Genomic DNA, 13,523 nt, shown 5'->3' on the forward strand with positions numbered 1-13,523 from the left:
ATGACTAGAAAATCAATAGCAATAATACATGCCTCATGGAAATAGAATGGGCTATATTTATTTTTAAAGATGTTTTCTTCTGTTGTTTGGGCTAAGTTTATTAATGTGGAGCATAAAAGTAATCATATAAAATATTAAGTATATTTCAATAGTAGAATACACACTGTATGTTTGGTGGTAGTTAATATAAGTAGTGCTATGAAAGTTGAATTTCCTCCAAAAATTTCAATGATATAGGCTCAGTACATTTAATATGACTTCATGTGTGTGTGTTGGGGAGGTGTCTGTGTGATATGTGTATATATGTGTGTAGGCTTAGTTGGTAAAGAATCTGCCTGCAATGAAGGAGACCAGGGTTTGTTCCCTGGGTCAGGAAGATCCCATGGAGAAGGAAATGGCAACTCACTCCAGTATTCTTGCCTGGAAAATCTCATGGACAGAGAAGCCTGGCAGGCTACAGTCCATGAGGTTGCAAGGATTGGACATGACTTAGCCACTGAACCACCACCAGCGGTTACTAAACTGTAAAATATTAATGGATTGACCTCAGAAACTATCTAAGCTCTTGTCCAAAGCTAGAATATTTGTTATTCCTTCTTTAATCACCACCACCATCATTAACCCAGCTCAGATTCTTTAAGTCTTATTGTGTGCCAGAGAGATGTTGTATTATCTGTATAAAGTAGTTCTCAATAAATGTTTGTGACCCAAATTTTGTGTTATCCCACACCGTGTACCCAGTAGTGATTTGAACAAAATCAGTACCCAGGATGTGTTTTGAACTGTTAACAAATGAAGTCAAATATGGGTTCTCATATACCTCTGGGAACATATATTTTTCAGTCTCTTAGCTATAGAGTGATGTATGGGAGAATAATTTATAAAGTTCATTCACACATCAGTGTGCTCAGGAACACAAACTTGGCTACTCCAAGACAATAGTTTTGATAGTTTTTATTGTTGTTTGCTCATAAATTTGGGCAGATTTGTAAGGTAATTCAGAAATAACGTGAAAAATTCAGGTTTGTATACATATGAGTTTGGAGTGGATTCAAATAAAAATTTAAGCACTAATCTGATGAATATTTAATAAGATACATAACTGTTAGTGTGCTATATTATATGTATGAAAAAAAAAAGTCTGAATAGTATGTCCTAGAGAGTCCTTTTTGTCTATCTTGCCATCCTCAGTTCTTGGTGCCCTGGGCAGAGCAGTCACAGGAGTCCTGAGACAGACAAATTTCTGTTGAAAGTGTTATCATAGTAACAAGAAATGATTTTTATTTGTTTCAAGTTTACTACACACTAGATCCTGTACTACATACTTAGCATACATATCTTACTTTATCTTAATAAATACAGATAGTTAGCTGCAATTTTCAGATTAAAGAAGTTCAAAAAATTTGAAAATGAGGGCAACGTAATATAAGAGAAAGAACATGTGATTTGGAATCAGCTAGACACATACAGGAATAGGTTTCAAGTTGTGATTTAACATACTGTGTGATCTGGGGAAAATTACCTAAACTCTCTGCATCCTATATTCTTAAAGCATACCAAAGGATTGCAACTGCCTCCCTGTCATGATCATTCACTGTGTATCAGTTAGTTCAGTTCAGTCGCTCAGTCATGTCTGACTCTTTGCGACCCCATGAACTGCAACACGCCAGGCCTCCCTGTCCATCACCAACTCCCGGAGTTTACCCAAACTCATGCCATCCAACCATCTTATCCTCTGTTGTCCTCTTCTCCTCCTGCCCTCAATCTTTCCCAGCATCAGGGTCTTTTCAAATGAGTCAACTCTTCGCATCAGGTGGCCAAAGTACTGGAGTTTCAGCTTCAATATCAGTCCTTCCAATGGACACTCAGGACTGATCTCCTTTAGGATGGACTGGTTGGATCTCCTTGCAGTCCAAAGGACTCTCAAGAGTCTTCTCCAACACCACAGTTCAAAAGGATCAATTCTTTGGCATGCAGCTTTCTTTATAATCCCACTCTCACATCCATACATGACCAATGGAAAAACCATAGCCTTCACTAATCTCAAAAATATACAAGCAACTCCTAAAGCTCAACTCCAGAAAAATAAACGACCCAATCAAAAAATGGGCCAAAGAACTAAATAGACATTTCTCCAAAGAAGACATACAGATGGCTAACAAATCACTCATTATCAGAGAAATGCAAATCAAAACCACTATGAGGTACCATTTCACACCAGTCAGAATGGCTGCGATCCAAAAGTCTACAAATAATAAATGCTGGAGAGGGTGTGGAGGAAAGGGAACCCTCTTACACTGTTGGTGGGAATGCAAACTAGTACAGCCACTATGGAGAACAGTGTGGAGATTCCTTAAAAAACTGGAAATAGAACTGCCTTATGATCCAGCAATCCCACTACTGGGCATACACACTGAGGAAACCAGAAGGGAAAGAGACACGTGTACCCCAATGTTCATCGCAGCACTGTTTATAATAGCCAGGACATGGAAGCAACCTAGATGTCCATCAGCATATGAATGGATAAGAAAGCAGTGGTACATATACACAATGGAGTATTACTCAGCCGTTAAAAAGAATACATTAGAATCAGTTCTAATGAGGTGGATGAAACTGGAGCCTATTATACAGAGTGAAGTAAGCCAGAAGGAAAAACATAAATACAGTATACTAACGCATATATATGGAATTTAGAAAGATGGTAACAATAACCCGGTGTACGAGACAGCAAAAGAGACACTGATGTATAGAACAGTCTTATGGACTCTGTGGGAGAGGGAGAGGGTGGGAAGATTTGGGAGAATGACATTGAAACATGTAAAATATCATGTAAAAAACGAGTTGCCAGTCCAGGTTCGATGCACGATACTGGATGCTTGGGGCTAGTGCACTGGGATGACCCAGAGGGATGGTATGGGGAGGGAGGAGGGAGGAGGGTTCAGGATGGGGAATACATGTATACCTGTGGCGGATTCATTTTGATATTTGGCAAAACTAATACAATTATGTAAAGTTTAAAAATAAAATAAAATAAAAAAAAAAAAAGAAAAAAAAAAAGAAAAACCATAGCCTTGACTAGATGGACCTTTGTTGACAAAGTAATGTCTCCGCTTTTTAATATGCTGTCTGTGTATGTGAAACCCTAAACATAGTACCTAGGACATAGGAGGGCATTTATAAATATTGGTCCCCTCCTTTCTCCATTCCTGGGACCTACCTCTGTAACTGTAATTAATGTTGACCTGGGCAGTGTTCACTCTGGCTTTAGTGCAGAGAAGGGGAACAGTGACCAATGATTCTCTATATTAGCTTAGAGTAGTTAAGCTCAGTATAGTTAAGTAACCACATTAGGAATATTTGTTGGAAAGACTTAGGCCAGAATACAGATTTTCTATCTTGAACAGACATTTTGTAGAATCAACTTAATACCGTAAAAGTAAGCTCATGGAAAGTCATAAGAGATAGGCAGTCTCCGTCCAATGACAGATAGTCCCTGCTTTTATGACCCCTTGAAGCTGTAGTGATAGCAGTGGAGATCTAATCAAGAGGGTCCCTACCATAGTTGGGTTTCAGAGGCCTGAGCTAGATTGGTCAGGATGGCCAACTACTCTAAGCCAGCAATGTCTAGAGATAAGTACAAACCTGCACAAACGATCAAGACTCAAGAAACTGTATCGCGAAACTGTAGTCATCAAGTAAAAATTCATGAGTGAGGAAAAAGGTAGAAGAACTCATGGTAAAAATAAGATGAATATATTCAAGAATGAAGCAGCCAGTAAGGGACAGATTCTAAAGCAAACAATTAGAGGTCTAATTATTTTGCTAAGAACTGGGCTTGGATCTCTACTCTTCATCTCTAAGCACACTTATTACAATAGAGATTTTCCTCTCATTTGGATGTAAGTTGTCTAGTAAGAGGGTGGCTTGTCTATTTCAAAGCCACTGTTTACCTTGAATAAGGTTTAACTTCATTCAGGTTTCATTCACTTTCTTAAAAATGTTGAAATAACCATTTGGGCAGGAGAGTTAATTTTATAGAGACATTTCACTATAAAAGATATTTAGTATTCAATAAAGCTTGCAGTCCTTTACTTTAATGCTGTATCTTAATATATTGATTCAGGTCTCATTGGAAATCTGAGACACTGGTTCCATGATCTATGCACTTAATAAACCTTTAAATAATGAAACACGATATACTTGAAGGGCCAGCTGTCTTTGTTTCTATTTTATGTTTGCACTTTTATGAGCTTGATGATTAGGATTCTGACTGGCCCTTGGCAACATTGTGGAGTTAGCAAAGGTCTTTCCTCCTGACATCTCTCTCTCTCTCTCTCTCTTTTTTTAACCATCTTTGCTACATGTAAGTTCTTTCCTCAGTTGCCTGATGCTCTCATGCTACTAGGATTTTAGCACCTGCGACCTCCCTGAAAGATTTGCCTGCCCAAGGCCATCTCATCTACCAGACCAGGATTTAACAATATTTTGGGACTCATTTGTTAAGTTTCTGATTTTTTATTTCTTGTAAAGAAAGATCTCACCCATCAACTCGTACATTTGAACCAGTCTAGGGTATAGGAAATAGTGATCTAGAAGAGAAGAACATAGACATAATGCCAGCTGTCTCCCAGAAAACAAACAAATAAAAAATTTCTTACATATAATGAGAAACAAAATTCCCATATTAGCAACACAGTGGGAAGCGTAGCCTCTCTCACTTATTTCTCCTCTTCACACACCTTTCAGGAGGCATGCCACACATTATAAATGTTGTCCCTTTCCAGAGGAGTTCTTTTTAAATTTAAATTTATTTATTTTAATTGGAGGCTAATTACTTTACAATATTTACAATATTGTATTGGTTCTGCCACACATCAACATGAATCCACCACAGGCATACACGTGTTCCCCATCCTGAACCCCCTCCCACCTCCCTCCCCGTACCATCCCTCGGGGTCATCCCAGTGCACCAGTCCCAAGCATCCTGTACATAATGTTCAATTAAACCTGGACTCTCTCATCTCAGTGTCGTGACTGGAAACTACACAAAGTATTCTCAGGTAATTAAGACTTAGTCTGGCTAAGGAACTCAATCCAGGTAATTTGTTGGAAAGGTGGTGCCATAGTCTACAAATCCTGAGAATGGTCATGGGCTTTTGTGTTTCCCAGCCTGCAACATCCAAGGAAGTGGTCCTAAAATGCAAAGAACCATAATATCTATGGAGTTGCCTTAACAAAGGGACTTCCCAGGTGGGTCTGTGGTAAAGAGTCTTCCAGCTATTCAGGAGATGTGGGTTCAATCACTGAACCAGGAAGATCCCCTGGAGAAGGAAATGACAATAAGCTATAGTATTCTTGCCTGGAATTACAGGAGCCTGGCAAGCTACAGTCCATGGAGTCATAAAGAATCAGACAAGACTTAGTGACTCAGCATGCATGAGTCCTAACAGAATAATGAAGAATAATAACAGAATAACATTAGAATAATGAAGGTTTCATGGGTGGTTTTGATAACGAGGTCTTTTAATTTAAAACCTTCTAAAACTTTGCCTTTCCTGAAAAATATTGAATTGGCCAAAAGTTTCATTTAGATTTTTTCATAACATCCCACCCTAGTATTCTTGCCTGGAAAATCCCATGAATGGGGGAGCCTGGTGTGCTACAGTTCATAGGATTGCAAAGAGTTGGACACTACTGAGTGACTTCACTTATGGAAAACTCAAACAAACTTTTTCACCAAGTCAGTATGCTGCTACTGCTGCTAAGTCACTTCAGTCGTGTCTGACTCTGTGTGACCCCATAGACGGCAGCCCACCAGGCTCCCCTGTCCCTGGGATTCTCCAGGCAAGAACACTGGAGTAGGTTGCGATTTCCTTCTCCAACGCATGAAAGTGAAAAGTGAAAGTGAAGTCGCTCAGTCGTGTCCGACCCTCAGCGACCCCATGAACTGCAGCCTACCAGGCTCCTCCGTCCATAGATTTTCCAGGCAAGAGTACTGGAGTGGGGTACCATATAAATACCCTAAAATGTATTTAAATACAGAGTTTTATTTATTAAAGAACAGAGTTCTCAGCAGCTCTTAAAAGGAGAAAAAATAACCCTTGGAATGACAGGTCCAAGGACTCCCCCAGCTATCCTTGCTTGAAGCAGAAGATAGCAAAAGGGAAAGACAAAGTGTGGACCAAGGAATAAACTGCTCTTTCTGTTTTTATGAATGAATACAGATGAGGGAAGAAACAATTTGTAACTGAAAGGAGAAGCCACATTGTGTATGTTATTGTGTGACAAGAGGGACCTTGGCTGCCTGTTTCTATTAAACTGTCTATCCACGAACCTTAAAGTTTGCCCTCGATGAGAAGAAATTCCAGCTTATTCATGCAATGCCCCCTTGTATATTTCTTATTGTTGTCATCATTAATTCCCTTGCTGAGTTTACTGCCTTTCTGAGCCTCTCTTCATCGTGTCACTCTGTTGGTCCACAAAATCCTATAAAGCAGCTAACAAGCCAAGAACTCTGCAAGTCACTGGGAGTTCACATGAGCAAGGCACTTTCTACTAAGCAACATAGACCACTCCCAAACACATCAGCCTTGAGTAGGGGAGTATCTTTCCTTCTTTGCCTTGTGTTCTCTTCTCACTGAGAAGGGGCTGTAATGTGATTCTGTTTGAATTAGATTCTTAATAGAGACTTCTAAACTCCTCCTATGTGATTCGAACAGTCTGGGTGCCAACTCAACCCATAAACTATTGTTCTTGAACCTGTCATGATCTTTTTTTTCAAGGAAGAATTCTGTCCATCCAGTCCACTAATTGAGGGATTAAGGAAAGACCTTACTCTGTGATAGTTTATGGACCCACAAGCTTGTGAGCTGATTAGATTCTCCAAGGTTTCCATCCACCATCCATCTCATGAGGCTCTCAGCCTTCAATGCAAATAACATCATTTGCTCTAAAACCCAGGTTGTTACTTTGAAACTCTCCCAATAAAAGTATTTATTGGCTCCAAGGGAGCTGGCTTGTGAAGGATCCAAGTGAGGTGATAACCCTTATCCATAGGGGGCTACAATCTTTTGAGCAAATACTCGAGGAACAGTAAGAAACTAATAAAGAATTACCAGGTAGTTTAGATAACTGAAAGTGAAAAAAAAGTGAAAATGCTAATTGCTCAGTTGTATCCAATTCTTTGGGACCCCATGGACTACAGCCCATCAAGCTCCTCCTTCCATAGAATTCTCCAAGCAAGAATACTGGAGTGGGTAGACATTCCCTTCTTCAGGGGATCTTTGTGACCCAGGGATCAAACCCAGGTCTCCAGCATTGCAGGCAGATTATTTATGATCTGAGCCATCAGGAAAGCCCTAGTTGAGATTTAAGTGCTATTTAAATCTTTGCTCAAAGTAGTCATATTTGTTGCTAATATTCTAAGCACAGACTTGTTCCCCAAATTCATAAAAAAGGACCACCCTGCCACCAACAACCATAAATAGTGGCTAGAAAAGACAGATGTAGGAGAGGGGTTAGAACAGTTAGTGGGGATGACACTCAAGTACACCTTGCAGCTTCAGACATACAAATCAGGATACGTGATCATAATTTATCATGTATTGAATTCTGCTTTTAACTCATTTTCGTGAACTATCTAATTTTATCTCCACATCAATTCTAAGACATAAATATTATGTGTCTTAACATAAAGTTACCCAGAATGTAGAATTGAAGAGATTTTATGGACCATTACTTTAATTGAGAAGACAACTCTGGGGACATGAGAGAAGATGCAAGAAAATGAAGCAGAGAAGGAGGAAGCATCAAGATAAGAATGCTTTATCAAAGTGGTCATGACCAAGTATTACAGAATGCTTAATCAACAGTACGGTCCCCCAGGAAGGCATATAACTTGTGTCTCAGAATTTTCTTTGTGGGAGAAGAAGGAGAATGGATTCATCCATTGCTTGTCTGTTTCCAATAATAGTTATTCTAGTCTCTGGTATCTCACAGTCATGACGGCCTGTAGGAAAGCCTCAGTATGGCAGGTAAGAGGCCCACTGTGTGAGCAAGAGGGGGTCTCATAGCCTGTGTCTGTGTGAAGTTGGCCTAAACCCCTTCAGGGATACTTGGGCCTGGAAAGTGAGGCTGAGAGGACTTGAAATGATACAAAAATATGCCTAGTTTCTTAATTTTCTTCATTTTATAGGTTCAGAAAGAAAACCGGGTAAAAGTCCAAAGTTAAAATCTAGTAAATAATAGAGAGGAAAATTTTAAACACAGATTCTCAACTACTTTCTCCAAACTCCCAGTTACTGATAGAAAGACCCCTGTAGGAAATGTTCAGAAATTAACCATTGAGATGACAGAGGCTAAATTTCAGGGTGTCAAGAATAATTTTAGGAAACCCATGAACGAGAAACATTTATCAAGTTACAACAGGACAATGGGATGTAAGAGGCATGTTTTGAACCTGAAAACATTCAACCAGGACAAGGCACCCTTTAATCCCAAATGTCTCTGATGCATTAGAGAGCTGAGCTGAGTGTTGGCATTCTTAAATGCACCTGACCATATTCCAGAAGAAAGAGAAGACGGTGCTTGTATTTGTTAAGTAACCTGCTTTGTGCAAGAGACTGTGCTAAATATCTCAACTGAACACCACTGAAGTAGTAGGTAGTCATGTCTCCATTTTACAGATGACAAAACTGAGGCTCACATAGGGAAAAGAGTACTCTTTCCTTATCCTACATTGTCCCTATTGTGTACATAACAACTGCACATTTGGATTTTCATTGGTATTCACCTTCTATAGTAATAATGTAGAGGAGGAGTGGTAAACCCTGGATGGTCATCACAATAATCTAAGTGAGTGAAGTTGCTCAGTTGTGTCCAACTCTTTGTGACCTCATGGACTGTAGCCTATTAGGCTCCTTCATCCATGGGATTTTCCAGGCAAGAATACTGGAGTGGGTTGCCATTTCCTTCTCCAGGGATCTTCCCCACCCAGGGATCGAACCTGGGTCTCCCGCATTGTAGGCAGACACTTTTACCATCTGAGCCACCAGGGAAGCCAATGATCTAAGAAACTTATTAAAATTATAAGTTCCCCAGGCTCCACCTCAAATCTGCTGCATTAGTCCTTCCATAGCTAGACGACCAGTTATCTGTAATGTGACCACATTTCACAGGGGATCTGATGGGAAGTCAAGGTTGACACTCAAAAGGGTAGTTCCCCCCACCCCAACTGGAGGATAATTGCTTTACAGTGTTGTATTGGTTTCTGCCGTACAACAGTGTGAATCAGCCGTATGTATAGTCTCTCCCTCTTGAGCCTCCTTCCCATCCCACCCCTCTAGGGTAGATGAAAGGAGTGAAATGTTCTTAAACTGAATGAAATAAATATTCAATATTCAGAACAAAGGTTTGAAGAGAAGATAGTCCTGCTCTTCTTTGTACAAATCATATCAGAGGTGTTTTATATTTGGAGTAGCTTCCCAGGTGCCACAGTGGTAAAGAATCTGCCTTCCAGTGAAAAAGGGTTCAATCCCTGGGTTGGGAAGACCCCCTGGAGTAGGAAATGGCAACCGCTCCAGTATTCTTGCCTAGAGGATCCCCTTGACACAGTTTGGCAGGCTCCAGTCCATGGGGTCACAAAGAGTCAGACACAACTGAGCGATGATCACTTTCACTTAGGAAAAAATGTGCCAGGGATCAGGGACTGTGTCCAGTTGACTTAAGACAAAGCCAGAGACAGTCCAAGCACCTGGCTGTTGGGGAAGCCTGATGAGGGTGATTCTCTCATTCACCTTGCACCAACTGACCAACCAACATGCTAACAAGCAAACAGCTTATCCCAGCTGGATCTCTGTGTTCTTAGCAGCAGACAGTCGACGCGGCTTCTAAAAGATTCCCTGGTGTTTCACCATCAGTTCCCTCTGTGTCCGGGCTGTACCTCTTCCTCCACTGCCGAGTCGTTAGCTGCCTGAAACTCCCACCACCCTTCCACACACGCAGGCTGTTTTTTTTTTCAGCAGGGCAGCTATTTTCTGACATTGGGCACTGAGCCATCATAATCAGATACAATTTCCCGACCACACAATTCCACTCCTCCTGCAGCCTCAGGTATAATTATGAAGGCTGGCCTAGCACCGTCTACTTACCTACACTGTACTTTCCAGGGAGGGATGGCCTCTCATTCTCTATTAAATCTTTTGAAAGTAAACCTGTAGGCACTACAAGGTTTAGGCACCAAGTAGGAATGGGAGTTGGGGTGTCCTTGCTTTGACAGGCATGTGCAACTTTTAATTATCTACTTGTCCAGGATTTACATTTTTTTCATATTGTTAAAAAAAAGCTGAGAATGGTGATGGCCTGATTTCTTGCACACATTGGGAATGGAATTGGTTTAGAATATTGTCTGCGCTTCAGTCACTGTCATTTTTCCCCTTATTGTTCCTTTGTAAAGTTTATTTTTCTCATTCCACGAGTAATACATTCAGAAAATATAGAAAATATAGGAATTCATAAAGATTTACAGTTGATGACTCCATAGCTCTTATTAATATTTGTATACTTTCTATCAAATCTCTTATTCATTCACACACACACAAACAAAATATTTAAGGTTATATTACAGCAGCTTTATATTTTGATTTTTTGGTTTCTATGATGAGAGTAACATTTATTCATGCCATTGAATACACTAAAAATGACTAATTGTTTTATAATATTTCATGTTATGGTCATGGCCTCATTTGTCTCTCCTCATTTTCCTATTGTTGGTTATTGAAATTATTCCCTATCCTTTGCTGATTCCTTATAAATCAACTTATCACCCAAGATAATTGATCAAGTTCATCCCATGTGTAGATGACTATTAATGACAACACAGTGTGAGGATGGTGCACAGACTTTGGGATCAGAAAAACTTAGATTGAATCCCAGCTCCAACACTAGCTTGGAGAGTTTTCTCATCTGTAAAATGGGGCTCATGCTAACTGCCTGGCTTCTTTTCCTAGTTTTTCTCCCTCCTTTCTCTAGTGCATACCACCCGTGTTAATTACTCTTTATCTCTCATGCTCTTGCTCACACTGCTTCTCCAGCCTTGCAACTGCACACACATGCCTTTCTTTTTTAAACTTGATTAATGGTAAGGTCACATCTGAAGAATTCTATACAACGTCTCCCTGCACTTGTTCTGCTTCTCCAGCTCTGATGTGGGTTCGTACCTTTCCTGGAACCTGCTCTTCACATTTCCACCTCCCTTATTGTCCAGGCCTTCCTCATGTTTGAGAAGTCATCTCCAGCTTAACTCCTGTGGAGGGTTTCCCAGCCCTAAACTCTGATGATTCCATAGCCTGAAACCATATTACTCTAAGTGACAGAGAAGCTCTATCTCAAACTTTCTGAATTTGAATACTTGTGACTTTTTTCCTCATTACTTTTGCCAAAATTTCATTCACATTCATTCTTTCCCTTTTCCTCATTTATGCCTTTAGCTATTTTTTCCAGCTATACATGGTCAGATGATAGGAGTTCCCTTAAATGGCAGTCTATTCCAAATCTGATGTGTCTACAATATCTACTGAGGGAGTATGCATGAATCTGTGAGACTTGATCCATAATATTAAATGACCAACCAACCAACCAAATAGCCTTATAGTACATGGCCACAAAGGGTAGTTGGTAAAATAAACCCCGAGTTCAATTCTCAGCTCAGTCTCTTATGAACTATATGGCCTTTAGTGAACCTCTAAGCCATATAATACTCATTTGTTTATATGGAAACAATATCTGCTAATTCATAGAATTGTGCTGATCAAATAAAATGACATCTGATTATTAAAAATATTCTCAGCTCTCTGCTATTTTTATCTAAGAATCACATAAAAGGGTTCTATTGAATCTTGAATATACATCAGCTGTTGTAGTTATTTGATATTCACACCAAAATAACTAATCACTACAATTACTATTAATAATTAAAGAGAGACTGGGAATCATGGCATTTATCTCCAAATTCAGGCACTGGGCACAGTTTCTGGCACATGTTCTGTTCCCAGAAAACAATGTTGAGTTGAATTTATGGTGGAATAAATTTTTAGAGGCTTTTACATTTCATTTTTAAGCGTCCAATCCATCCTACACACGTTAGCATTTTTGTATGACAGTGAAAATATTGGAGATAAAAATGATTTGGTTATGGGCCTATGAAAGTGATGTGAAAGATCCAAGAGCCTAGATCAGATTTCAACTTTTCAAAGGAGGGAAACTATGGACCAAAAACATTCCATGAAATGCTAGCACATAGAGTTTGAGAAGCACAGGGTGGGATTAGAAGCCAAACCTCAGGCTTTGTCTCACTACCTCATACAGGGTTTCTTCATACCTTATAGTGTGCCTCACTTACTCTCATCATTGGAACTTTCTGGGTCATTTAAATTTCTATTTATGCATCAGGCTTCCCTGGTGGCTCAGATGGTAGAGCAGTTGCCTACAATGCGGGAGGCCCAGGTTTGATCCCTGGGTCAGGAAGATCCTCTGGAGAAGGCAATGGCACCCCACTCCAGTACTCTTGCCTTGAAAAATCCCATGGACGGAGGAGCCTGGTAGGCTACACTCTATGGGGTCGCAGAGTCGGACACAACTGGGTGAGTTCACTTTCACTTTATGCATCTACCTGCATGCTCAGTCCTGCCCGACTTTTTTGTGATCCCATGGACTGTAGTCCACCAGGCTCCTCTGTTCATGGGATTTTCCAAGCAAGAATACTAGAGTGGGTTGCCGTTTCCTACTCAAGGGAATCTTCCCTCCTATTCCAGGGGCTCTTTCTTGCCCAGGGATTGAAACTGAGTCTCCTGAATGTCCTGTGTTGGTAGATGGATTCTTTACCACTTGGAAATAAATTTAAATTTATATTAGGCATTGATAACCTTTCCAAAGTAATTTCATTGTTGTTATTAATTTTTTCTATTCCCCTCTATCCTCCTATTGAACCCTGCTGCTACTGCTACTGCTGCTAAGTAGATTCAGTTGTGTCCGACTCTGTGCGACCCCATAGATCGCAGCTCACCAGGCTCCCCCATCCCTGGGATTATCCAGGCAAGAACACTGGAGTGGGTTGCCATTTCCTTCTCCACTATTGAACCCTACACTACTGCAATTCCGAAAGCCTGGTCTTTTTTAAAAAATTAACTTTTTCATATAAGCAAATCATAGTGAATTTTTATGTTATATGTCAAACTTCCTTTTGAATCTGTCTGAAGCCTCTAAGGAATAAATCCCAGGGCAGGAGATCTTGTATCATGCATCTAATTAACCTTTGATTATCTTCCTGACTGCCTCACAGTTCAATACTTGCTTGATTTTTTATTATCCATCTAATTAGTAGGGTTTAAGTGGCTTTTTATGTCAGATTTTATTATATCAGTTTGCTTACACAATTTCAGGATACTGGGGAGTTCCAATATGTTTGTAATCCTTAAGTGCTATGTATCTACTTGCTATTTGTTTGATTTTTCTTTCTATAAAAAGTG

The 13,523-nt window shown here is 40.0% G+C and overlaps 1 non-coding gene across 1 annotated transcript; it reads right to left on the reverse strand.

Annotated features, from left to right (window-relative positions):
- Positions 1–8,983: 8,983 nt before the first annotated feature.
- TRNAC-ACA (transfer RNA cysteine (anticodon ACA)) lies at positions 8,984–9,056 on the reverse strand. Its single transcript has one exon. It is a non-coding gene; the product is annotated as a tRNA-Cys (tRNA).
- Between the last annotated feature and the right edge of the window lie 4,467 nt (positions 9,057–13,523).

The sequence above is a fragment of the Bos javanicus genome, chromosome 2 (genome assembly GCF_032452875.1).
Source record: "Bos javanicus breed banteng chromosome 2, ARS-OSU_banteng_1.0, whole genome shotgun sequence".
In the NCBI taxonomy this organism is placed as follows: domain Eukaryota; kingdom Metazoa; phylum Chordata; class Mammalia; order Artiodactyla; family Bovidae; genus Bos; species Bos javanicus.